The sequence below is a fragment of the Sturnira hondurensis genome, unplaced genomic scaffold (genome assembly GCF_014824575.4).
Source record: "Sturnira hondurensis isolate 20B ecotype Veracruz unplaced genomic scaffold, ASM1482457v3 Scaffold0022566, whole genome shotgun sequence".
Classification (NCBI taxonomy): Eukaryota; Metazoa; Chordata; class Mammalia; order Chiroptera; family Phyllostomidae; genus Sturnira; species Sturnira hondurensis.
In genome coordinates this window covers 8700555-8724667 of record NW_028095197.1, presented here as the reverse complement: position 1 = coordinate 8724667, position 24113 = coordinate 8700555, and the positions used below count along the sequence as shown (strand labels likewise).

The 24113-nt window shown below is 49.3% G+C and overlaps 1 protein-coding gene across 3 annotated transcripts in view; it reads right to left on the bottom strand.

Moving 5' to 3' along the window:
• Positions 1-24113, bottom strand: part of FRMPD1 (FERM and PDZ domain containing 1) — a 122235-nt gene that overhangs the window by 58745 nt on the left and 39377 nt on the right. Inside the window, exon 1 of one of the 3 annotated variants that reach the window (XM_037035757.1) lies at positions 17723-17831. The exons of 1 other annotated variant lie outside the window; for it this stretch is intronic. The gene's annotated coding sequence lies outside the window, so the exon portion shown is untranslated. One more of the 3 variants, XM_037035755.1, reaches the window with a different exon arrangement.

Below are 24113 nucleotides of genomic sequence, written 5' to 3'. Positions count from 1 at the left end.
AGGAGACACTGAGACATGCAAGCGCAGTTCTCACCTTGAAGGAGTCTGTAAACACCTAGTAATTCATAGACTTGAAGAAGTGACCTGTGAGAGACACGAGCGAAGGTCGCAAGGGTTTTGCACCATCCTCTAGAGTCTTCAGAGCGCTCTCGTGGGCATGGATGATTTCGGCTGGCAGTCACATACTGACCCTCCTCCTTGCATGCTTTGACAGTGCTTCTGAGCTACAAGCTCCTCCCCAGTGGCCTCTCATGTCAAGGACACAGGTTTTGACATGACCTGGGTTCCAATCCTAACTCTCACTAAGCATGTGCTAACCACACATTCCTGGACAAGAACCTCAGCCTCCCTGAGCCAGAACTGTCACATGTGAAGTGGGCTGACTTCACCAACCTCACAGTAGATTAGATTTTATATATGTATGCACACACACACACACACACACACGGTCTGTCCAGAAGGTATCCAGCCATTAATATGAAAAATAGAGACATTTATTGAAGAAGATAAAAGATACAAGAAACACTGTACATAGGACAATGATGCCTCAGTCCCTGTCAAAGTAGGCACCTTGGGACCTCACACAGTTCTCCCTCCCAGTCACAATCAGATGCCCTGTTGTATTTTCCTGAATCTTATCAATGGTCTGAAATCTCTTCCCTTTCGAAAGTGACTTTGGGAAAAGCCTGAAGTCACAGGGCACTAAATCTGGGCTGTAGTGGGGCTGAGTCACCTGGATGATTTGATGTTTTGCCAAAAAACTGCATGAGACATGATGTGTGAGTGGGTGTGTTGTCATGATGAAGCTACCAATCACCAGCTGCTCACAGCTGCGGTCTTCTGAATAATTTAAATAGTTTCTATGGAGGAACATTCAAACTTAACACAAAATTGGAGGCAGACTCATTGCTCTGCTCACTCGGTCATTCTGAATGCAGTGGCCACACAGCACACATGCTCACTCAACAGAGTCTACAGGCCCCACTGACTAGTGCAGTCAAGTCACCATTGTTCACACATGCACATTCCAGTCCACTCCCCTTGGCTGTCAGGTTATATTGATGTCATGTAAACCATTCTCATTATGTGGACAATGGCTGGACTCTTTCTGGACAGACCTCTATATAAAGTTCTACCAGAACGCACTCATAGTACAAAGAAAGTCCTCAGTAAGGGTAGTTAGAGTAATGCTGTTAATTACCGGTTATCCTCTTGTCTATGTTGTAACTTAACTGTTTCATCGATGTGTTTTTGTCTTTCTAACATAATTCCTAGACTGCATTTCTCTCCAATGGCCCTCACTATGAACTACTGGGCGGTGAATTATCGAAAAATGACTCAACCAAAGGCGACACTGGAATAACAGAGGGAGGAAAGGCACGGATAAGTCTCGGGTTTGGATGGCTGGAGATGGTGGTCCCTTTCACCAACGAAGAAAACACTGGGCGGGGGCAGGTTAGCGAGGAAAGGTTAGCAAGGAAAGGCGGAGAGTTTAGTTGAGAGCAGCTGAGCTGGGGAACCCGAGGAACATTTATAGATATCCAGGAGATAGCTGGAGCTGAAAAGAAAAACTAGGCCATCACCAGGTGGAAACCATGATCATGCATGGCTATTCTGAGGGGAGCTGCATGTGAAAATCACGGGGATCCTTTCAATGGCACCAAGGCCCAAGTTCCACCGGCCCAGAGATGGGCATCTAACCGGTCTGGGGTGGGGCTTGGCCAGGTTTGTTAAAGGAGCCCCTACAGTTGCATGTGCAGCTGGGGTTGAGCCCCACTAGGGTAGAATGAATAGCACTAAGGAAGGAATGGACAGAGCCTGGGTGGCATCACCCAGCGAGCCCCTGGGTGGCACTGTCATTTCAGGGGCTGAAGACCCAAGAGAATCATAAAGGAACCTGAGAAGAAATGGTCAGAGAGGACTGAGAGCAACCAGAGGAGCCTGGGGAGAAGGAGGGTGCCGGAAAGGGCATGGAAACAGGGTGGTGGTACTTCCACAAGCTAAACTGGAATGACCATTGACCTGGCAATTCCACTCCTGGGTATACACTCAAGAGTTGAAAGCAGATGTTCAAGCAAACACTCGTACATGAATATTCATAGTGATACTGTGCACGACTGCCAAAGGATGGAAACAACCTAAAGGTCCATTAGTGGATGAATGGATAAACCAATTAGGGTGTGTCTGTGCTATAGAATATTATTGAGCCATAAAAAGTAATGAAATATTGACACATGCTATGACATATGGACAGGACTGTCCCTGGCTGGTGTGGCTCAGTGGATTGAGAATTGGCCTGAGAACCAAAGGGGTCGCTGGTTTGATTCCCAGTCAGGGCACATGCCTGGGTTGCAGGCCAGGTCCCAGTAGAGGGGCACATGAGAAGCAAGCACATATTGATGTTTCTCTCCCTCTCTTTCTTTCTCCCTTCTCCTTTCTCTGAAAGTAAATTTTTAAAAAAACTTTAAAAAAATAACATGGACAGGCCTCAGAAACAATATGCTAAGTGAAAGCAGCCAGCCACACAAGGCCACATGTGGCATGACTACATGCATGTGAAATACCCAGAACAGGTGAGTGTACAGAGACAGAAGACAGATGAGCGGCTGCCAGGGGCTCGGGGTGGAGGGAATAGGATGTGGCCATGTAGTGGGTGAAGGGCGCCCTGTTGGGGTGAGGAAAAGCTCAGGAACCAGGCAGCGTTAATGGCAGTGCAGCACTGTGAATGCACTTAATGCCGCTATACTGTGCGCTTTAAAATGGTCTTTAAAAGGTAAAATTTATGATCTACGTATTTTGCCACACACACACACAAAGAATATGGGACCAGTCATGCCAAATCAGTCAAGAGAGCCGAAAGGCCCATCCTGAAAAGGGCCACAGACACAGACTTGAGAGTTGGGACCTTCATGATGTCATGAAGGGACCTTCATGACGTCCCTGGTGCCACCAACTAATGCACAGCCACACAGAGCACCCGGGAGCTGGACTATAAGCTTGTTAGGGCCTTTCCAGCCCCAGAGGTGCCCGATGGCCTGACTGTGCCAAGGGCAACACAGAAGACGACACCCAAGGTCCCACGAGGCATCTGTTTTATGGTTGTCGTATTTATTCTGTGCCTGTTCTCCAGCCGGTTCTGTCCAGCCGTCTTTGGTTCAAGTTAATAGCAATGGCATTAAATCGATAAGCCTCACAGCATCCCAGGGAGGCAGGTCACCCTCAAGCACATTATCCCCCCTTAACAGATGGGGAAACGATGCCACAGGAAGATTAAATAACCTGCCGGCCTCAACAGCCGGCCACAGGTGGAGCACACGTCACTCCTAGTCCTCGTGTCAGCTCGTGTGAACAGAGAACGTGCTCAGTAAGGGTCCCATGCAGCATGGATGATTTGCACAAAAAGGCAAGAAGAAATAAACACAAAGGTGACCCTTAAAACCACTGCAATCCTCTCTTTTCCTGTGTCCCCCAGAATGCCAAGAGAGAAGAGTGATTTTTAAGATACGAATTGTCAGGTGGAAGACGGGAAGTTGCAGTAAGGGGACAGAACCGGTGTGTAGGCAGCACGTGGCCTCAGTGACTAGCACCAAAGGAAGGGTCAAGCCAAACAGGGTGCTAGCAGTGACCCCTGTCCTCTGCACCCCAAAGGGTCCCGCACAACTCAGGCCTGAAATTGTGTCCATCGCATTGCTTTACACAAGTGCCTGGACGTGTAACATGGGCAAGTCACTGGGAGAGACACACAGATGAACTGGACCATCTCTGCAGTCAAGAAGCTTGACATGTCATCAAGGAGTGTACATAAGTCTCGAAAACACAAAGTAAAATTTAGTGAGGACCACAGCAGAGAGGCTGGTAGAGTGTCTCGGGGGTTAAGTGATTGGAGAGCACATCCAGCTACGGATACAGTAGGGTGGGTGATACCAAAGCAGGCCTGTGGAAGAGGCCACCAAACTACGAAGGATAGGAAAGTGAGAGCTAGGGGCAGAGAGAAGGGCACTGGGGACGGTGGCTGGGGAATGGCATAGAAAGTACACAGAAGGGAGATGGCACAGGGCTACCCTGAAGACAAGCTCAGGAAGAGGGATGTGGGGAACAACAGGTATGTGAAGCATGGGTAAGAGATTTAGTGGCAGAATGTTGGGGAGAAGCCATATCATCAAAGGTCTTAAGTGTAGGACTAAGGAGGTTAAACTTCCCTCCCAGCCACAGTCTTAATCCTGTAGCTTGTTCACAGTAAGCACTCCATAAGTGTTTTTTTGGTGGCCAAAACAATGCAAAAAGACAACTTAATTCATAGGAAATACAGGACAACTGTGAGAGAAGCCACCAAAAACATTGTTTCAACTTTTTTAATTAGTGGATAGCTAGTCAGTTCAACTCCTCAGTTTATTTTAATTATCTAAAATATATGTTATCTTTTGCCCCAGTGGAGACCGTAATATTTGCCATCAGCTTCTCACCCCAGAACACTGCGAAGATTAATGATGAGGTAATGTCTGTGAAATGTTCTGAGCTCTTTGGAGATGTGTGGCAAAAGGCATCACTAGAATTAATATTTAAAGAGATTCTACCCAGCCCTGATCTCTTTTTCTGCAGACTAATGTTACGTTCACAGGATAAGGTGATGCCAGATTGGCCTCTAAATAAACCTTCCCAACAGACAGCACCCAAAGCAGGTGCCTTCTTCTGAGTCCCTGACGTGTGGCTGAGGAAACTACCCCAACAAAGTAGGGGTGGTTTCCGACTGGGTTAACCAGGTTCGTGCCAGGACGCAGGGGCAAAACACACCGGAGAGCAAAGCACAACAGATTTCTGAGGGTGGTCTTCCTTGGGACTCCACTGGTTAAGCATTGAGAGCCCAGCGAAGACTTCAAGGGCAATAATTTTAGCCAAACCCACACTCTAAGGCAGTTAAGAGTTTCAGGTCGAAAGCAGCACCCAAGAAAGGAAGAAATAAGAATAGCTCTCTGGGCTCAATTACAAATGGAGTGGAAAAAATAATTTCAAAAGTTCAAGGGGAAAAAAAATCAATCTATTTCCTTCCCCCAAAGCTTTCACTTCTATAAATACACTCACACAAATGGACCTATGACCACTCTTCCTCATGAAAACACTACCTGTCTGGGATTTGCAAGATAAACGATGTGTCGGTACGGCTCTCAATCCGACTGAGCTCAGACAATGCTCTCCGAAGGCTTATCTCTTTCTCTTACATAACACTCATTTTCCCCTTCTGATTATAAAAGTAATATATGTGCCTGGTAGAAAATTTTGAAAGTCTTCTTCTTGGAAAAAAAAGAAAATAAAAAGTTACGCACTATCACCTACGAGTTGCTAATTACCCTTTCAACCTTTTGGGTGAAAATGCGTATTTTCAACATAATTGGGTTTGTCTATATCAGTTGATAGCCTGATTTTCCTCGTGGAACAATTTTCCTGTCTCTTCCCTACGCTACAAGATTCTTTTTCATGTCCTATGGGTACGAGTGCCATTTGTAAAGCTGATGCCCGACTGGGGCACATTAGATTTACTTCAGCAATGTCTGTATTCCAAACAATGTTGAGATAAACACCTTGGCATAATACCCCTAATTACTCACTTAGGGTGGTGGTTTTCTACTGTTGTGCCATAAGAATCTTTAAAACATGCAGTACCTGACCATTTAGTCGGGGACACTGACCTCTGGTCCCTGAGATGGTCAAATTAAAAAAAAAAAAAGACAACAGCCACAGAACAATGGACGTCCAGTGTGAGTGGGTCAAAATTATACCTAGTTTTCGTCAGACTGACTACAAATACAATCTACTTTTTTGGTTGTGCTACAGAGTTTTAGTAATTAGTTTTTGTGTGCCACGTGATGCCACAGGCTGAAAATCGCTGGCTTGGGGCACCTTCGCAGAGACGAGATGCACCTCTGGGGAGGACACTGCGCACGTTCGTAAGGCTTCAGCCCGGGCCGGGTCCCCCTCCAGATCCGGAACTGACTCCGTTGGTCAGTGGGAAAGATAGTGCCCCCCCAACCTCTCACTGACCCCCCATTGAGTGGAGTTATTGGGAGCCTGTGGCTGCCTTCACCCGCAGCCCTTTGATTACACCGGGGGCAGATTTCCCACCCCCCGTGAGTTTGGTACCTAAGGTATTTTTCAGAGCCATTTTTCTCACTCGGGCATCTATTCATAGAAAAGCCGACATTCCATTCCCTCCCCAAAGGCTATTTCCCTCACCCCACCTCCCAAGACAGCCCAGTGGTCTCCCCGCTCAGCACCCGCCACCCACGTTTTCACCTCAGTGCCCTCCACTCCGTTCCTATTAACATTTCACAGCACCAGCGGTCAGTCCGACTCGGGACCCAGTGATCAGTCATTTATTCGCGCATCCTTTTATTTGCCTGACATCTCTCAGGGGTCTGCAGTGCTCCTGGCACCACACTAAGTGAGACGCATAAACAACATGATGAAAGCTTGGAGAGGAGAGTTAACGAGGGCCAAACAGCAGAAGTAGGCTCGAATGAAGGATGGCTTGGAGTTTTCCTGGTGAGTGAGGGCTCAGAGCAGACCAGGCAAAGGGAGCCGCATGAGCAGAGGCCATGAGACACACTGAAAGGTTCTGGGTTCCATTTTCGCTATGAGGCACAAAAGCGAGGGGCTGAAGATGAGACTGAGAAGTCAGCGCCCACTGAGTCCCCCTGCTGCTCTGCTCTTCCCTGCACCTCGGCCCTGCTCGCAGCCCCCGGCCCTTGTCCGTGCGGACTCCTCCAAAAGCCTCGTGGAGAACCATCCTCACCATCCGTCTCTCCACACTTCCCTGCCTGGGGCGGGGACCCTGGCACTCACACCGACCCACTCAGCAGTCCCCAGCAGACAGGCCGCTCTGCGCACTGACTCCTGGGTAGACATGTTATCAGTCCAGCTAGAAAAGAAACTTCTGGACCCTGCTACATTCTCTCACACCCCTGGCCTCTCAACACCGAGCTACCTTACAATAGATGATCAATAAAAGCCTATAGAATCTAACCAATAAAATTGGGTAGAATAAATACGAGAGAAGGGATGAGAGTGCACAGTCTGTACGCATCTAACTATCATTCAGACAACGGGGAAAATTGAGACTGCTTTAAAAATTAGCTTTGAACACAAATGTGGCAAAAGATAGATTAATTCCCTCTAGGGATGTAATTCCGCGTCTACCTAGACATTCCTCAGTCAGGCACACAGACGGTCCTTGTTAAACTCCACTGCACATCCCAAGGGCTCTGTGAGTAAAGGTCAATGTATTCTGGAGATGTGGAAATTTTTTTCTTTGCAGGAAGTCAGGAGGAGAAGAGAGAAAACAAGGCCCCTAATGCTTGCCATCTCTGCTGGGATTTTCCATATTGATAACTCCAATTCAAAGGGAAGAGTCTGATGCCGCCTGGGAGGGACCAGTCTCTGTCATTCAAGCTTTCCTGCTTTCATACAGGCAACAAGCATTTCTAAACAACTCTTCCCTGAAGGCAAAGAGCTCGTGCATTCCTCAAGTGGCTTGTCTCTTCATCTCTCCCTATTCTGCTTTGGGTTCCTCCAGCTCTGGATTCAGCCCCTACCATAGCTTTCATCACAATGCTTTGCTTGTTTGTCCCCACACTGGGCTGTGACCGCTACAAGGCTGCTGACTATTGCTCCACCCCTGTGTGCCCCGAGTCCGAGATCATCACCCTCCACATAGTGGGTGATCAACCCTTGCTGTGGAATTAAATTCAGCGCCAGGGCTACAAAAGACCCTAGGAACAACCCAGTCCAGAGGCAGGACACTGAGGCCCAGACAGGGGAAGCCACCTGTCCAAATGCACACAGAGAGTCGGTGGTAATTAGCAGAGAGAAAGAAATCCAAGTTGTTAGCAATGCCTGAGGGGTTAGCAGGCTGAGGGGCTTAACTGAATTTGGAAAGGATGACGGAGGGGGTGGGGGCAGGGAACTACGTTTGGGTCTGAAGAGTCTCTAACACATGGAACTAGTCTCTTTTCTCTCCTCCCTTCAGATAACATAAAAAGGAAATTAACATTTATTGAATATTTACCATGTGTAGGTGGAAGACGGCGATCATATTCTCCTCATGTCTTCTGTAATTCTAACATTCACAGATAACCAATTACATAAACAAGTAAGTAATGTGCCTTGGGCCATGCAGCTAGAAAACTCGGGCCTGACTCAGTAAAAAGCCCAGCACCATCTCCTGCACCCCACTGGCCCCCTGACCCTAGTCATGAGGCTTCAGGGGACTAAGGAATAGCCAGCTGGACCAAATGACCAAGTCCATGGGTGGGCTCAGCCATGTCCCAGGACAACAGGCGGCGGCTCCAGAAACTGGACATTAGGTCTGTGGCCTCCTCATCCTCTGGAAGTAGAGAGAGCAGGGACCACCCTTCCCTGGTGCAAGGCTGATGGGCCAGACCCACTTTGGGAGCAGGTGGAAGGCAGAGAGACAGTGGCTCAGATTTGCCCCTGACTTGGCTAGGATACCACTGGTGACAGTAAAAAGCGCTGAGGGCAGCTGGGAGCCAGATGCAAGTAAGGCAGTTGTCACAAAGGCAGCCCTTCATCTCATCAGTCAGCAATGAGGCCCAGGACTGAGCCCTCTTCTCGGCGCTGGATTAAGTGAGCAGCGGGGCTCAGCTCCTGCCCCAGAGAAGCTCCCAGTCAAGTGGGGCAGGCTCCACAGAAACAAACACTCTGCGACCACACGGCCTGGGGAGTGTTACCTGGGAGGGAGGGAGGGGGCAGGAATGGGAGAGCCTTCCGGGCCTGGAAAAGACTTCCCAGACGAAGCAGAACATTTTCACGTGGGGATATTTACCAGTGGCTACACCAGGCAAGCTTTGTCAAATGGAAAATTGCTGTTCCTTAAACCCAGAAGCAAAATGAGAAGCAGAGAGCTCTTAACTGCTCCTGTTTTCTTCTTCTTGGGGCTCCAAGCAGTTCAGTGGGAATATCTGCCTGACTAGCTAATCCTTAAGGTCCCTTTCAACAGTGAGATTCTTTCAGTTCAGCTCTGGCTGGGCGACCAGCAGGAGGGCAAGCTGGGGTCCTGATGGGGACACAACTGAGGGTACCTGTGGGTAGGGGTACTGCTCTATTGGCCTTTCCCCTCTTTCTCTCTCTCTTACTACTCATTAGGGCTCAGTTTAAATCCCAGTCCCTCCTGTAAGCCTTCCCGGGTCTCACTAAGACATGGCCAACCCTCTGCTGGGCTCCCATGTGTCTCTGTAACACACAGCACCCTGCCCTGCTCTGACTTGCTGCCAGCTGCAGACAGGGCAGGGAATGATTAACCTGTGTCCTCCTGTGCCTTCCCACCTCCATCCTAGAGGAAGGAGGGAGTGGAGGAGAAAGAGCGGGAGAGACATTTATGTGAGAGAGAGACATCGACTGGTTGCCTCCTGTACGCACCCCAACCAGGAAATGAACCTGCAACCTACATATATGCCCCAATCAGGGATCAAACCTGCAGACTTTTGGTGTACAGGACGACACTCCAACCAACTGAGTCACCCGGCCAGAGCTTGCAGGCCATTCTTAGCAAAGCACATTGAACGGCACGAGCAGCAGTCCAGGAGGAAGCTCTGGGAGGTGTGAGCTGGCCATTCTGGAGCCGTAATGAGAGCCGTGAGCAGAGTCTGGAGCTGCTTGGTGCCAGCCCCTCTCGAGCCACTGTCCCTCTTCCTCATGCCTCCCCCACTCTACAGCCAGCTTCTCCAGACTCCCTGCTCCTGCTGGCCCTAGGCCTTTTGGGCACTCTGGAATATCAACTGCAAACCAAGTGGCACACACACTTTTTGGAGAGAAGCACATTTTGTTGTACATTGCATTTGGAGAGCCCGTTAGCCACCAGCAGACTTGGGTCTTCTAAAACAGGCTAGTTCAAGGGCAAGAAGGTCACACTACAGAACACTTTCAGGGCTACAAAGCAGAATTTCTCCTGATTTTTTTTTAACAGAGATATGTACTTGGGCACTGAGAATATAAATAATTTCCCTCAAGTTGAATGAGCCAATCCTGGACAAAATTAGAGGGGAAACACAAGAACATTAAGTCTTCCTCTATGTGTCCCTCCTCTGGCTAGAGCACATTCACTGTGGGATCTCCCCTAAGTCTAAGAACTGGTAATGAATATTTTAATAGCCACAGCTTCTCCTTCCCATTGATAAAAACTCCACTGACTATCTAGAGTGCGCTGGGGAAAAGGAGGGACCAGCAAGGCCTGTTTCCTGAGCCCCAGCCACAGCCGTGGATTAGGGATGAACACAGCAGCCTGGCATCTTCACAGCAGCAGCCACGATGCTGCAGGAAAAAGAGGCAAGAGACGTGCAGAGGGAAGACCTGAGGCTGGTGGCTCCAGAGAGCTGGGTTCAAATACAGCTGAGAGAAAAGACAGTCACACAGGTGGAGAGAAAGCGGAGACCCAAAGGCTGCATGAATCGTGGTCCCTAAAACGTATGCCCACACCCCAACCCCAAGAACCTGTAAATGTGACCTTATTTGGAAAATAGGGTCTTTACAGATGTAATTAAGTTAAGGATCTTCAGGCAGACGTTTATCCCAGATTATCCAGGTGGGCCCTAAATCCCACGACAAGTGTCCTTCCAAGAGTGAGGTAGGGAGAGATTCGACATAGAGAGAAGAGAAGGAGGCAATGGGACCAAGAAGGCAGAGACTGGAGTGACGTGTCCACAAATCAAGAAGTGCCAGGAGCCAGAAGAGGCACAGAAAGGACGCTCCCCTAGGACCCCCAGAGAGAGTGGGCCCTGCCGACGCTGACACTTTCAGACTTCTGGTCTCCAGAACTGCGAGAGAACGAATTTCTGCTGGTGATTTGTCCCAGCAGCCACAGGAAACCAATACAGCACCTCAGACGTAATCGGACTGCTGAGGGATCCGAGTCCCAGAGAGGGGGCTGAGTCACCCAGCCACTGGTTAGGGACACCCTCCTCCACAGCCCACCAGGCCTCTCTGACACCAATGTGCATGCAGTCCCCCAGTGGCCGGTAAAGAGCCCATAAGGGGGCCAACAGCAAATTCTAGGGGGACCACAGGGAGCCTGACTGGGCCTCTGGCTCTGCTAACAGGGCAGACTCTGAAGTGAAGCTGTTGCGGTCCTCCAGGCTGGCCAGGCCCCACCTGCCCGGCTGTGTCACCCCTTGGCTCTGTCCTTTCCAGGGCCCTGGATAAACTGGGACATCCTGCTGAAGTCTCAGGGAGCTGATCCCTGTCTTTGAATGTCCAAGGGGCTAAGAAGAAATGGATTTGGGGGCAGGGCTTCTAAGGGCAGAGTCAAGACCAACGGGTCAGCCACTGCCCGGAGGAAGAGTTTGATTTAGCAGAATGAAGAACTTTCTAATAATCAGAGCCAACTGACAACGGCGTAGCTGTGTCCCAGGGACTGGCTGGTCTGGGCAGAGGGAGGCAGGCTGTGCTGGGGGAATTCCTGCACCAGACAAAGGCAGCTCTGGATCATCTCCCAAGCTGGCAGCCCTGACGGAAGGTCCTGGCTGTCAGCTGAAGTACCCTGCGTGAATCTAGGTTTTTGGAATATAGACAGGAAATGCTCTAAGAAACATATTACCTAGCTTTTGCAAAGAATTAAGTACTGCACCTACCCATGGGTGAGCTCAGGAAAGACCTAATTACTTCTCGCTCCTATGTACAAAATGTCCCCCACCCCCAGGAAGGAAGAAAGAGGAAGAGCATACATTTCCATACAAACATCACCCCCTAACCTGACCAGGAGCCAACAGCACACGTCTCAAGCAGCAAGGGACAGCCTGGGCTTGATGTCCATCTCCACGGAAAACCAGAGAGAACAGAGGCTCCAGCTACCAATTGAATTAATTTCATTAAAATAAATAAATGGCGCCCTCATCTTTATGTGAATAACTGCTTTTCCTTTTGCATCCTTCTGAATTCTACGTTTGCAACTAAGGAAACAACCGAGCAGTAACTCTGAAGCTCAATTATGTTGACACTCACAATGTAGAACTCGGGGAGGTTGTGTTTTGGGGGGATGGTACTGCCATCGATGGTCACAACAAGCTCTGGCAGACACCCGACAGTCTGGATACTCAGAGAACAGGAAACACAGCATTTCTCGTCTGCCTGCACATCTGTCTTCTCTTTAGTCAAAATCTCAGAGCACTAAGCACTGTCGCATCCGGGTGAATTCCTCTGAAGCTCTTTCCCCTCAGCATTTTGAAAATTTGCCATGCTACTCTTACTGAAGCGGCGGAGCTCAGATAATTTCTCAAGAGATTTCAAAAGCACATACTTTCATACTTTAGATATCTTTTCTAGCCCATAAGTAGTGCTTTCTCTTCCCGCCCCCCCCCCCAAAGAGTCCGTGTTACATACACACACCATTTGGCAGCCGCTTGTGAGAAGGCTGGGAACCCGAACAATTTCTAATCACTGGCAAAAAGTCTCCAAACATCGGGTGGGTCCCTGAAAATAGTGGCATTTCAGTGCAAATAATGGCTCACTGCCCTCCCACCCATTGGCCAAGCCCCAAATTGAGCTTCCCACTGTCCTTCAGGCAGAGAGTTAATTTTTTAACTCTCATTATCAGAGCTGCAGAATGTAATCAGTAGTTAGCAAAACAAATTGAAGACTGTGTTATCCTGCTTCCATGAATGCATATGAAGTTTGGTGTATACTTTAGACTACAGGAAAGATACAGCTGCCGAAACTGTGCAGGAATCAAAATCTTATGTACTGAATGGTGTTAAGTGCACAGGCGTGTTTGGTGTTGGAAAGCTTTCTACTACCAGACCTTTTGGTATAGCGAAGAATCCTTTTATGATATAAACAATTATTTCCAAGTGTACCTAGCTTGAAGGTTCAAATTTTACATAGGATATTTATTAAACTAGGCTGTATGGAAGAGATAAAGTCAAAATTCAGGCTCATCTTTGCGGTTACGTCAACCCTTCCTCAGGTGAAGGACCTACATCGCGAGGCATCTGGGTGCCGCGAATGAGTTCAGCCGAGAGCGACAACCCTGAGCTTCAAGCATCGTGTTTCTGACTCGACCCAAACTGCATCTCAGGAAGATCACAGGCAAAGAAACACATGCACTTTTCTCAATCCAGTGCAGCAAACACACGCACTAGGGCTGGGCTGTAGGGTGAAGGTAAAAGGGACATTGTGCCCGCCCCCCCCAGGGACTCTCAAGGCCATGGCCACAGGCACCAGTGACCACACACAAAACCCTTCACCATTGACAACAATGGGGTCTCTGTGAGAGGTACTAAGTGGGGTGGGAGATCAGGAGAAGATGAAAACCCTGGGACAAGGGGATCTGGAAGACAGTTCCTAGGGCAGATAGGGTTTGAGCTGGGCCTATAGGCGCGAGCAAGTCCACCAGGGCTGAGGCACATGCTAGGCAGAGGGGCCAAAGGGAGGAGCAAAGGCCTAGAGACCTGGGAGTGGGTGGGATTAACTGTGGTGGAGGGAGTGGATGAGGGAGGAGGGGGACTAGGGGACTCGGGGACTGAGGGTAGGGTGGGAGTCAGCCCACCATGTCTCCCGGGCTGAGGACTCTGGATTTCATTACCTTCATACAACGGACCCAGTAAAGCTCTCTGGGCCCCACTTCAAAGAAAACAGAAGCCTGATGTTCAGAGAGAGAATGGAAATGTGAGGGCATGCTTGAGAGAGATTTAAGGAGTCAAAATGACATGACTTGATGAGTGACTAGATGTCAGCGAGGCAGGATCTGGAGAGACGGTGAGTTCAGAGATGCCTAGGCCCCCTGCTGTGGAGATTCCAGCCCAGGAGTGGGAGAGGGACGCCGGCCATCTGCCCCACTGTGAGTGGGCAAGGCCGCCTTTGGTGGCTCAGCCCTACCCATGCTTCCCCTTTGCATACAGATGAGCACCTCCAGGGTCTCTACTCTTCAGGGCTTGCCGATGAGAAAGAGGATGAGGAAAAGGGAGGAAAGGCGGGGGGACAGGCAGGAAAGGAGGAGGGGCAACAGAGGGAGAGTTAGAGAGGGAAAGAGAGATGGAGGGAGGGAGGGAAGAGGTCCTGAAGAAGAGGGTCCACAGTCGACGGCCCCTAACGCAGCAGCAGCAGCAGCAGCCCACCATACACCACTCAGGGCCTGATCTTGCAGGTGGGCGCACCGAGGCTGAGTGCTCCTCTTTTCAAAACTCCCAAACCGTTGTTTTGTATGGAAGGGGCAGACAACAAGCTCTAGAGCACCCCCCAAAACCACGCGGATGATGTCAGCACAGATGATGTCAGTGCAGACAGCCCATCTAGCCCAACAGCACACTAAGCCCTTTCAGGCCTCCAGGCCTTCGTGTTTGCTGTTCCCTCTGCCTGGAACAGTTCTCCACCCTCCACCCCCCACAACTGAACTTTAATTGGTGCTTCCTACATACCTGGCCCTATTCCGAGAACTTTGCATACCTCAACTCATTGAATCCTCACAACCCTGTTAGGTCAAGTTATTATCATCCCCCATTTAGAGAAAGAAATCGAAGCCCAGAAGAATAAATAACCTGATGGTGGAATACATCCAGTTGCTGGAGGGGCCAGTACTCACATCCAGGTGGTGTGGCTCCAGGGTCTGCCTTCCCGCACATGAAGCCGCTCTGGCCTTTGCAGAGCTGGGCTGTGCTCCCTGACTCTCGTCACGACTGGCGCCTGCCCTCCTTCGGCTCTCAGTGAAGCAGATGGGCCTTCCCTGTCCAGCCTCAAAGGGGGCACCACCCCCCTTACCTTCTCTCACATTACCCTGCTTATTTCCTCCCCAGCCCTTAGCACGACTTGTAATTATTTATGTATTTACTTGTTTACTGTGTTTCTCCAACTAGAATGTAAACCCAGCAAGGCAGGGGTCTTCCCTTTTGTTCCAATGTACCCCAGAGCACCTGGGATAATTCTCTGGCACAGAGTGGGTGTTCTAGGAATAGGTGTTGAATGAACAAATAAAGTGTGGTATTGTGGGCGCTACACAACGCTGCTCGGGGTCACGAGGTATCACCCCGTTGTCCTTTCCATCTGTCCTTGTCTCCTTCCTTGGCTATTACAAATCCCCAGTGAGCTACACCAAGGCAGGTAGGAGCCAGCGCCCCATTCCCAGCATGCGTGGACAATGCTGATATATTTGTAACTGTGTCTGACTGTCAAATCCCTTCACTCGGGTCCTTGAGCATGTAGTGATAAGCTTGTGGGAGGCAGGAACTGCCTATTCCAGTTGACCCCTCTGCAGCTTCCCAGCACTTAACAGCACTCACAAGGCCGGCTGCTGTGGCTGTTAGCGCCCGAGCTGAGCACCCTCCAAGTGAGAAAAAGCCCCTGCCCCTTGAATCAGGAGACACCTTGAATACAAAGGACATGCTCGCAGGAACTCCACCCTGGTGGTGAGGTTCTAAGTCAATACACCTGCTGAAACGAAAAGCACCATCTGATACCCCAATGGCGTCTAGAGACATTCACGGAGCTTGCCCGCCAACGCGCTACTGAAGGGAACTGCCATCGAACACCCTTTGTAAGCAAACACTCAGGCACTTTCACGCACATTCTCATTCAGCCCTGTGAGTTTGGAATTACTATTACTCCCCTTTCATGAGTGAGAATAGCAAGGCTCAAAGGCCCAGTATCCCAAAGCCAGTGTGGATTCCAGGCCAGGGTCAGTGCCTCCTGAAACTTCATCCATGGTCCTCTGCTCTGAAGTGTTTCGTGCTTCCACCAGACTCACTGTCTCCCACCTGGGCCCCACACTTTCCTGCCTCTGTAGCTTCGCTCAGACCCTCTCCTTGACCTGAAATCGCCTTTCCACTCTCTGAAATCCTCTTCTGTCTCCTGCCTTCCAGGGTACAGTTTTCCTCCATGTCTCCATTCGAACTCACACTGCTCAGTGCTCCCAGAGGTCCCAGGTGTTAGTAGCTCCCGAAACACAACCTGTACTCTAATCCTCTTCATCTCTCCCAGAATCTGAGCCCCTTGAGGGTACGGCTGATTAGCATTTTCCCTGCTTGCGTCTTCCTGAATTAGCGGTGAGAAAGTGCTTGCTGAACCACTGAAGAATGAAGAAGATAAAGATTTGGGTGGCATTTGAATGCATCTGAGAGATTAAAGGCTCTGGACAAATTAGCTCCAACTACAGAGTACTGGGCGGGAAAGGTGAATATGTACCACGGTTCTGCTTTCTCCCTGCTCCATTCGGAGCACAAACCACACTCTCACTAGTCCTCCGATTTCATAAAGCTTAAAACCAAGAAGTCAAGGAAAGAAATAAGATGCTACACTCACTTCCATAAGAATCTTTTCATAGTAATGGATCTCACGGGCACGCTGGGGAAACAAGTGATCGCTGCCACACAAGGAGGGAAAGAGACTGGGCAAAAAAACAAAGTCCACCTTCTAGGATGAGCAAATCTGGAGCCTGTTCTGCTGGGGCTGCTCCAGAATTCACCTGTCCTGCGAAACACGCATTTGCAACATTGGAGGTCTCTCCCAGCACACAGAGGTTGAGCGCCCACCCAAGAACGCCTGATCTGGCGTGATTTTATATCAGCTTGATTGGAAAACATCTCAACCATCGCTTTGGACTAGACACGGGTAGATGCTGGCCTCTGTGTTGGGACTCCTAAAACTATGCGTTATTTCCCCCCCCCAAACAACTATTTTGAGGTTTTCACAAAAATAACTGACTCACCAACAGAAACGCTTCCTGATCTATAAGCCACTTTGAAAACAAATCATCACGCCGTTGAATATTTTATGATGGCCCAAAACGCCGAAGGAGGAAAGGCTAGCATTCGCCAGTGCTTGCCCTATCTATTTCGGGACTCCCAAAGTAAACTGCAAAAGCCTCCTTTATTTTCTGAGCACCCATTTGCAAGTGCTGGGTGGATTCTGGGTAAAATACTGCCTCTACCCAAACTGCCTCTAACTGCAGATTTACAGGGAAGGGACTTCAGTGATCACCTTGTGCACACTCCTCCCACCCCCTTTCATTAGGGCTGCAACAGCAGGGGGGGTATCGCCCAAGGACACACAGCCACTGGATGGCAGAGGAGCCACCAGGAGCCAGGGACCAGCTCCCAGCCTTGGGAGTAGTGACTATTCCCTGGGGCTGACTCAACACCCCTCTTAAAGCTCAGCCAAAGCTGCTGCGGGTTTGCAACTTGACCCCTGATGTTGACTTAGGCGGGTCCCAACATTCCTGTCCACCCCCAAGGAACCCTGGAGCGGAGGCACTCGGGGGTGCCCCTTGACTCACAAATTGGCAACACAGGCATGGCGTTTCTGGTGATCGTCCCTGGCGAACCCCTCCCGGTCCAGGTGTGGCCGTTGAGACCCGGCAGGGCAGGCTGGTCGGAGGTCACTCAGAAAGTTGGCGCTGGCCCTGGCCGCACCCGAACCCAGGGCTCCTGTCTCCTGGTTTGCCGCTCTTTGCACTACACCCTGCGATCTCGAAAACTTAAGCAACACATTGATACTGTATAAAGACTTAAGCGTTGCAGGCCCTGAACGAGCACGCAGGCTCACTCAGGAGTCAGGGCAAGACGACTGGAGGTGGTCGCGGGTCATCCGGGGCCGGTGGTGCAAGCAGAGCTCACGGTGGAGGGCGGCCGGGAGGAAGCCCAGCGGCAGGCAGTGTGCAGCTCTCGCAGGCCCGCGGCGCGGGGACTGGCAGTCCCCCTGAAACTTTGCGGCGCCGGGACCTCGCCCTTACCTGCAGAGGAGGCGCCACCCGCGCGGACCGGGACCTGGCGCTCTTGGCGAGGGACGGCCCCGCCCGGGGCGGCGGGCTCGGACGCCGGCAAAGCTTGGGCAGCGTCTGGGCTCGGGATCCGCTCGGGCTCCGCCTCCCGCGCCGCGGCTGCAGCCGGAGGCGGGGGTGTAGGGCCCGGCCGCGCCCGCGCCGTCTGGCCGCGGCAGGTGCAGAGGCTGCAGCTGCGGGCCGCCAGCTGCCAGCTCTGCGACCCCCGCCCCGGGGGAGGAGCCCGGTGCACCGCCTCCCTGGGCCCTGGAGGTCCCTGCCCGCCGCAGTGGGCGGTCCCGCCTCCAACCGGGCCCTGCCTCTGCCACCTTTCCCCAGCTCCCCGCCTGGGCACGCAGCGTCCGCCGAGTACCTACAGGGAGACTGAGGTCGGAGAGGAAGCGGGGCTCCCCAAGGTCACCCAAACCCGCGGCGGTGGGGCCAGTACTGAAACTCAAGAGTCCCAAGGAACAGCCCCCTTCTCATGCCTCCTTGCCCCCGGCTCTCCTACTCTAAGGCCTTTTGAAGAGCCTTGGAATATGTGAGATTCGGGGGGATGCAGAGGAGCCCTGCTTGCCCCCCCCACCAGGTGCTCCGGCTGGGGGGAGACGGAAGGGGTGCACCCACTTCTGGCACTATGGACCACTTCCCCTGCCTCTAAAAACTCTTTCTGTGCTGGGACACCGGACTCCCTCGCCTTTCCTCTGGCCTTCCTAACCATTTCTTCTTGGTCTCCCTGAGTGCTCTGCAAACCTGCAAGCCCTCAATGCTGGGGCTCCCTAGGACTCTGCACCCAGTCCTCCCCGGGGACATCTCACCCACTCCTCTGGTGCCAGTTCTACCGGCTCTCTAACCACCATAACCATCAAATGCACGCCTCTGTCCAAACAGTTTTCCTTGCTGAAATATCTACTCAGCACCTACCAGGTCCCCGTCCTGTGTGAGACACTGGAGATACAGCCTGGAATGAAGCACGACCCCTCATGGAACGTACTGTTTAGCGGACTGTTGATACAGTGCAGTTCTTACAACAATAGCGTGAGCCAAGGATGCCACCGGGGCCATGGCAGGTGCCTGCACTGGCCGAGGGAGGGAAGAAGGCCTTCTGGAAAGGTCATTGGGGATGGTCAGTGAAAGGGTGGAGTGTGAAGAGAGCTTTCCAGGCCAAGGCCACAGGAGTGAAGACCCCAGGGTGAGAGAGATCTCGGGGTTGGAGTGGCAGGAGCTGAGAGCTGAAGCAGGAGAGGCAGAGGCCACAGGGGAGTTTTGAGCAGGGAAGGGGCACCGTCAGATGGGCATGTGAGAGCATTCTGGTGATGGAATGGAGCACACACATGAGTTAACAAGTATGTCCTTCGTCAAAAAAAAAAAAAGCAACATTGATGTCAGCACAGTGGTGCCCACCTGGCCTAGATGCAGAAAGGCACTCCGGGACCTACTGCCTCTGCAGCTTCCATTCCCAAATCCAGGCCTCCATCCAAAAACTCTCCCGAGAGCCTCTGTCTGTGAAAGGCCTTCTAGGTACCCGCACCCAAAGCTCCTTCTCTCAGTGCCCCCCCCAGCCACTCTGCCACCCACGTCCATGGGCTGAGTTACCCCTTCACTGCTTAGGGTCTGCTTCCCTCACCTGTCTCCACCCCAGACGTAGTGTACGAAGTTCTGCCCCGGATAAGCACCCTTAGGAGACACGGACAAACACGAGAAAATTCTGAAGCTATGGTGGAAATAAAGTAAGCTTCTGAAAACTTGTGTCTTACCTCTCTACATTGTACGTTACAGCTGCATGTGAATCTCCAATTATCTCTATATAAATTTTAATTTTCAAAATTGTGTTGTAGGTGAAAATTAATAACCAAATCACTCTTGCAGAAAGGAAAGTCAAAACTCTTGTGTCTGATGCATACAAATTTTGCTTATGGAATTTTGTTCTGTCCCTCTCAATCTCCTGGCTGCCCCTGCCAGAAGCATCCGCCTCTTCAGCTGCTTTATGTATTCATGGGTAAACAGTTTCACCTTTGGCTCCTGGGTCCCCACTCTGCCTACATTCCCATTCTATTGCTCTTCTCCTTTTAAATGCTGAGGTTCTTCATGTCCTCTCTTGGTCTCTTCCTTCCCATCACCCTCAGTAAGCGATTCTATTGGCTGCATGAGTTCAGCCCAGATTGCCTTCTGTTCTCCAAACCCAGAGACGTAACTTCCTGCTGAACATCTGAATGCTCCTCAGGTGCCCCCGTATCCACAGCAGAGACAAACCCAACTCACATCTTTCCTTTAAATTATCCCTTTTGCATTGCTTCCATCACTTCGCCAGTAGTGACACTTAAACCAGAAGCCAATGGACATTCTAGACTCTTCCCGATATCCTACAGGTCGTGAAGCCCAGTCATCCCTATCACTACTACATCTCATGTACATCTCATGTACATGTTCTCTTCTCCATCCCACTGCCCTTGCCTTAGCTGGAGCCTCACCATTTCTTGATGAGGTTGGAATAAATGCCCTCCGGGATGTGACCCATCACGGATGCAGCCCCATCTCCACGTCGCCCCATACCTGTACAGCAAATGCCTCGTGTTCCTAGGGCACACCATATTTTACAATAGGGAAAATAGCTATGATTTATTCATGTGTCAGGCATTGTGTTCAGTGCTTTACACAGTATTTCATGTAATGAAAGGCATAGAGCATAGCACTAAAAACTAGGCTTGTGTCAAACTGCCCAGGTTCAAATCCCAGTGCAGCCACTTGTTAATAACGTGTGTAATGTCAGGAAAGTTCCATGGCCTCTCAGTTCTCAGTTTGTCCTCTGCAAAGGGAGCATAAGGACACCTGCAACCTAGAAACTTTTTAAAAAGAGTTACTAGAGACGGAACAGTGTTCATTACCAGCTGGCCAGCACCGTTAGCCCTGCTTACCATCAGTATATGCAGTGAAATTTACCGTGCGCCTGTTCCAAAGAGGGAAACTGAGGCTCCAAGAAGTAAAGTCATTTACTTAGATTTCCAGAGTGCTCAAGTAGCTGCACTGGGACTCATGTGTGACTCTAAAGCTCACACTGCCAAATATTTTGCATAGGCTCTTACCTTGCTCTGAGAGTCTTTCCCGTCTCCTCACCTTTACCACAAACTGCTAGACAAACTCTTCTTCCTCCTTGACATTCTGGTCAAAAATGTCTTCTCCTCTAGGTTTTTCCCAGCCCCTCCTTGGTGCCTGTGCTGTACTTGGTTTGTTATTCAAACAAAGCACCAAGCACAGCTCAGTACAATGAGTTATTTGCACGGTTGTCTTCTTGAGACTTCCTTGAGAAAGACAATATCTTGTTTATTTTTGTCTTCCTAGAACTCTATAGATATTTGTTGAATAAATGAATCAATGAATAAAATATACATAAGATTCTCAAAAGAGTTTTACCCTAGCAGCTGCCTTTCCAAGATAGATTACGTTTAACCTCTGTTTTGTCACTCTGGAGCCATTTTTGATGAGGAGATATAATCAAATGATCATTATTAATACAGAGCAAGATACAGCAAGACTGAAATTCCTCATATTGCTGTTTGGTCATGCCTTGGCCCTCTCAGATGCGTCTCCTTTTTTAGTGACACTATGTAATAACCCATAATGAGACTCTGTGTTGCATCCTGATGAGACTTCCTGACTAAACCATCTGAGGTTTGAATTTATTTCCCATAAGTACCATTGCAGCTAAAAGTTTGCTTTCTCAATGGCATGAGTGTGTTTTTTGTCATCTGCCAAGTGCCCATACCTTCTCCTTATTCATATTAATCTCCTTTGCATCCAAATATTTCTGAGCGCTGACTTAATAGTTAGCTTTTCTATACAATTTCCCTCCCAGAATGCCTAACTCTTTCTGACTTCATGTCTATTGTTCCCAAAATAGACTAGTTTACCGCTTCAAATTTCAGCTTTACTGTCTGCAGTGATTTAGGGCACGCTCCTGCTCTCCCTCAGAATGATCAAATTCCACTGGCTTAAAAAAAAACCCAACCCCAAAATAACCCTGACCCTGTCATTTTTGTATGGAGTGGCATTTTTAAATGAGATGTTCGAGGCATTTATTTTGTATACCAGAACACAAGTAGTAAATCGGCAGTTTTAATGCCTTCATACCCAATTAATGAGACAAGTGCAGGTGGGAAAAAGAGCCTTTGTCTGGGAAACAGGGGGAGAGAGGGTTCTAGTATTGTTCTGTCACGTGCCCAAGTGCCCCCACTCTTCGGGCAGCAGAATAAAGGAGGGGAACACGATGAACTTCAAGGTCTCCTTCATATCTAAAATGACATGATTCCTTAGTGGGCCCCCAAGTGGCCATTCATTCAACATTCTTGAGTGCCTACCACAGGCTTACGCCTTTTGAAGTGTAGTGATTTGAATATAAATTCAGATTGGATGGGGAATGGAATGGTTTGGTTAAGAGAGTGTTATTATACCATAAGCTGATTACATGTTTTTAATACTCGGGCTTGACTTAATACTGGTCTATAATGAAGGCAGTTTCACGGAGACTTTGGTGATCTCAGACTCGTGGGCGCTGCAGTATTATGGGAAGCCCATTAGGAGTAGCCCTATCTGAGATCTATGCCAGAACCTTTGGTGAGCTGCTTGTCCAAAAGCAGTGTCCTAGAGTTCTGTGACCACATCCTGTCCCTATCTGTCTGTGTGGCTATGGGAAAATCACATCACCTCTGTGGGCTACAGTTCACTCTTCTGTAAGAGGAAATAATACCTTATGACAACCAAGTTCTCTTGAATTCCAAACTGAATGATTCTTTGAAATTAACAAAGCTAAAGTATTATCTAATCAGGAAAAAGAGGTTCTGATATTGCCTGCAAAAGAAATGGATGCTTATTATAAGGATTATCTTACTTTTTGAGGACAAATAAATTGTTGCTTTACAGAGAGAGAAATGGTGATATAAGAACACTATTCTAAGACACAGAAGCAGACATTCACTGCTCACTTCTTAAAAATGAATTGTCCGGTTAGTTGAGAAATACTAAGAATAGGCAGTTGGGTTAGAAGGTCTATTATCTGCGTATCAGTGAAGACAGCCCGGTCTCCCTGTATTCTCCAAACCTTGTTTGGTCACAGTCTTTCTCCCCAAAATAACCCATTTTTACTTTCAGGCAGCAGGGTGGGTGTGAAAGTTTGAAAAACATGTCTCCTTTCTAGGTTGCTTCTTTCACTTTCATGTAAGCCTTGTCTGCTTAAACTTTTTTTCTTGTTTCTAATCACATTCTCTGCTCTTTGCTAAAACTGCTATTCTAATCAATGCCTACTGGAATGGACTTAATGATTTGGTTGGGAAGCAGAGGGAAAAGATGGGATATTTGCATAAATTTGGAGATGATTATCACAATTTAAAAAAATACATGTGCTCATTATGTTTCCCATCAGACAAGTTTTGATCTCATTCCTCAGATGATAAGGTTTTCAGTGTTCTGAGGGATGGTTTTGAAAATATAGGAGGAGCTTTTGCATCTTCTACTCTTTCCTTTTCACCTCTTTTAAACATTAATTTTCCCTCTGTTGGTTCAGCTTTTAAGCGATCAGCTCCTATGGCATGAGTGTGCCCAGAGGTGTTGGCTGGCGTCTTGTGCAGCCCAGACCTGGTCTAGCATTTGCGTCTGCTCTATGCGTCCCATAGGCTCCATTCTGCTGTGACTCTGCCAGGCGATCGCAGCTTCACACGACTGTTTTGGTGCCCACAGCCCCAGGGGCAGGTGCCGCCTGCTCTCCATCACCACTTTCTTCAGAGAAACCTGAATTTGAATCCCAGTTTTTGTACAAATCGTTTGCCTTCTCCAGTTTGTCTCACGTCTTCACCTGCAGTACGGGGATCAGAATGTTCGTCCTGCGGAGCCTGAGTTGCTGCCGAGAGAACGAAAGGAGACGATTCTCTGCCTGGTGTGTTACCAGCTGCGGAGGGCGGGGAAAAGTAAAGGAGACAAAGAAAACTGAGTGACTAGAAGAGGGGACTCATGTTAAGGAAGATTTAAAAGATGAAAAAGTAAGTTTTGTAATAAGAATTTTAAGGAGATTCAAGTGGAGATGGAAAATGATATGTGAGAAAAAACAGGTTGGGGAAGTTAAAAAAGACAATTTCTAAATGTAAACATTTCCGTTGTGGAAGTGAAAAATAGAACGAACACCCCTGAAAACTGACTTAATGGTCAGAAAGGTTAAAAAAGAGAACACTCCCATACTACCAAACCAAAAATACAAATAAAAGGAAATTATGAATGAAAAGGTTAAAAAACACGGATAAAACAGTGTAGAAGCTATGCAAATAATAAAAGTACTAAATGGAGCGAAAATAAGCAGGGAGCAAAACAATAAAGGAGT